We start from the raw sequence: 3,856 nt of genomic DNA on the forward strand, positions 1-3,856 counted from the left end.
TGTAACAAACCAATACTAGGCTGTCTTGAAAGTGTCTCTATCAGTGCTATTAATTTAAATATCTTCAGTTAATTCTCAAATAGATGTTTTTAGACAAAGGCAGAAAGCAGCCATCTTCCTCTCCAACAGTCTCTAGGCTAGTTAGTAATGTTCTCCTGTGAAGCCTCTTGAGCCAGGCAATCATAATCTACATTGCTCTCTGGACCACTGTCTCCCATGATCCAACTAGGATGGCACATTAAGCTCCTCATAAACCATCCAACCACTTTTCTGGTCCAAATTCCAAATATCTTCCATACTCCTACAACAAACATAGCAATACTTTGACTTATTTCTTTCCAGTTTGTATCCTCTTGCTCTCCTTAAGTTGTCTTATTGTTCTTACTAGACTTTCAACTACTGTGTTGAAGAGAAAGAGAGTGGACCTGTGAAATTGCTTTCAGTTTCTCTCCATTTAATTTAATGTTCACTATTGCCATGCTGTTTATTACTTTTATTCTGTTTAGCTATGAATTCCCTTCACTTCTTGGTGCTCTCCTTTGTCCCCTCCAAACAATCTCCATTTTTGCATATGTGTAACATACTCCATTACTTTCTATTGCCCTCTCACTTTATTCTTCTATCTTTCTTTTCTGCTTTGACATCAAGCACATGAACAGAAGATAACAGAAAATTTGGTATTTGTATTTCTGAGTTTGACTTAACTTGCTAAACACAATCATTTCTAGTACCATCACTTCCCTGTTAATGTTGTAACTTTAATCTTCAAGATGAAAAATATTCCCACTGTAGCTGTGTTTTACATTTTCTGCCTAGTATGTAGGAGATACAACCTTATATTGTCTTTAATATGTCTAATATCTACTACAAAAAGGCAGTTTGTCAGTGACTATCTTAGGCTCAATAAAATTCAGTCCTGAATAAAATAAAACAAACCCAGTTATCATTTTTAAAAAAACAAAATTTCAAAATTCATGTTAGTATAAATTTTCCAAGGTTCTCTCTGAAGTAAAGGTTATTTAGGATTTCCCCCAATATCTACAGGTATTATTATATATTTACACAGAAGGCTTTCATTTGAAATAAATTTTGGCAACCTCAAAATACATGTACGACAAATTTCCACAACGGGATTTTAAGCTAAAAAGGTGTTGCCTCAAAGTACTAAAAAAGAACGAGGGAAAAGATTAATTCTCATTGACACCAGTTCATTTAACAACCAAATAACCACTCTCTTCCTCTGCCCTCCCCCAGAACTGGAAAGCAGTAGTCTTGAGCTTTAGAAGGAGAGACAGTGGACTCTCAGGCTGTACATAGATCAGATGCTTTTGCCAGTGATCATCCTAGAATTGCTGAGTCCTAATACTAAAACAGCAGGCAGACAAGACAGTAAGAAGCTGGAGGAGACTTGCTCTACCTTCAATATTCCACTACAGAGGGATGTGGCTAAACATATAGGACACAGATTCCTCAATGTGGGTTCTTCGAAAGGCCTCAGCCAGGATCACTGAAATGTCAATCACCTGAATTTTGGAGCAGAGTTTCATTTTGTCCACTTGTGGAATTGAGTTGGTGATAATGACAGCTTCAAAGGCAGCGTTATTTATTCTGGAAATAGCTGGCTCAGAGAAGATTCCATGGGTAAGGGTAGCATAAACTTTGGTGGCAACAACTGAGAATAACTTATCTGCAGCATGCATCAGCCATGTCTCCCACCAGAATGGCCACACGGTCCTTCACATAACCCATGAGAACCATCGGTCCACTTCATTTGCTTTCTTCCTCTCTTTGTGAATCAAAGCAAATTCCACATTCAGTCTGTCTGCAATTGATAATCCTGTTGGCTCCTCCAGCATCTGGAGAAACAATAATACAGTTTCTCCATTCAGTGATGTTCTCCTGAATCCACTGAAGAACTTTAGGTTCTACATATAAATTATCCACAGGAATATCAAAGAATCCCTGGATCTGAGAGGCATGCAGGTCCATGGTAATGATGTGATCAGCCCCAGCAACTGACAGAATATTGGCCACAAGTTTAGCAGAAATCAGAGCATGACTCTTATCCTATTTATCTTGCTGGGTGTACAGGAAGCAGGGTATCACCAGCTGTTACCCTGGATGAGGATGAAATCTTGCATGCATTGATCATGATGAGTAGCTCCATCAGGTTGTCATTAATCTCCCTGCAGCCACTCTTGATGTTATAGACATTTCCCCTCTCACACTTTCACCAACTTCGACGCTGGTCTCTTGGTTGCTAAACTTCTTGGTGACCACCTTGCCCAGCTCCAGGACCAGGAGATCGGCCACACACTTTGACAGATCCTGGTGAGAACTGCCACTGAAGAGCAAGATGTTAGGCATGGTGACACACGGGGACTGAGGAGCACGCTGGAGAAGGAGAAAGGGACCGCAACGCAGACTGCTGCTGCCTTTGCTGCTGGTGGTGCTGCTGGTGAGGTGGCCGTGAATGCTAGTCAAATTATAAAGTGTTTTTTTAAACATTTGCACAAAAAAACTTTGAAAGTCATTATTCTGTACTTAAAATTATTCTGTATTTATGCTAGATACATTACAAAAATAATAATAACATGTCTCCACATAAGAGCTGATTAAAGGAAGAGAGAGAGAGAGAGAGAGAGAGAGAGAGAGAAGGAAGAAAGAAAGGAAGGAAGGAAGGAAGGAAGGAAGGAAGGAAGAAAGAAAGAAAGAAAGAAAGAAAGAAAGAAAGAAAGAAAGAAAGAAAGAAAGAAAGAAAGAAAGAAAGAAAGAAATTAAAGGCTTTTTTGGAATTTAATGAAAATGATAACACAACATACCCAAACTTATAGGACACAATGAAAGCAGTGCTAAGAGAAAAAAAAAATCATAGCTCTAAGTGCCTCCAAAAAGAAACTGGAGAGAGCTTACACTAGCAGCTTGACAACACATCTGAAAGCTCTAGAACAAAAAGAGGAAAATACACCAAAAAGGAGTACATGGCAAGAAATAATCAAACTAAGGGCTGAAATCAACCAAGTAGAAACAAAACGAACTATACAAAGAATCAACTAAAACAGGAGCTGGTTCTTTGAGAAAATCAGCAAGATAGATAAAATCTTAGCCAGACTAATCAGAGGGCACAGAGACAGTATCCAAATAAATAAAATCAGAAATGAAAAGGGAGACATAATGACAGAAACTGAGGAAATTAAAAAAAAACATCAGATCCTACTACAAAACACTATACTCAACAAAACTGGAAAATCTGGATGAAATTGACAATTCTCTAGACAGATTCCAGATACCAAAGTTAAATCGGAGTCAGATATACCATATAAACAGTCCCATAACCCCTAAAGAAATAGAAGCAGTCATTAAAAGTCTCCCAACAAATAAAAAAAGCCCAGGACCAGATGGTTTTAGTGCAGAATTCTATCAGACCTTCAAAGAAGACCTAATACTAATACTCTTCAAAATCTTCCACAAACTAGAACCAGAAGGCACACTACCCAATTCCTTCTATGAAACAATAATTATGCTTGTAAACAAACCACACAAAGACCCAACAAAGAAAGAGAACTTCAGACCAATTTCCCTTATGAATATCAAGGCAAAAATACTCAATAAAATTCCCACAAACTGAATCCAAGAACATATAAAAACAATCATCCATCATGATCAAGTAAGATTCATCACAGAGATACAGGAATGGTTCAATATGTGGAAATCCATCAATGTAATCAACATAAACAAACTCAAAGGAAAAAAAAACCACATGATCATCTCATTAGATGGTGAGAAAGCATTTGGCAAAACCAACACCCCATCATGGTAAAAGTCTTGAAAAAAAATCAGGAATCCAAGCCCATAC

The 3,856-nt window shown here is 37.9% G+C and overlaps 1 pseudogene; it reads right to left on the minus strand.

Annotated features, from left to right (window-relative positions):
• Positions 1–1,430: 1,430 nt before the first annotated feature.
• LOC110288902 (ribose-phosphate pyrophosphokinase 2 pseudogene) lies at positions 1,431–2,367 on the minus strand (annotated as a pseudogene).
• Positions 2,368–3,856: the final 1,489 nt, after the last annotated feature.

This window comes from Mus caroli, unplaced genomic scaffold, assembly GCF_978045245.1.
Source record: "Mus caroli unplaced genomic scaffold, Mus_caroli_1 scaffold_10, whole genome shotgun sequence".
Lineage (NCBI taxonomy): Eukaryota > Metazoa > Chordata > Mammalia > Rodentia > Muridae > Mus > Mus caroli.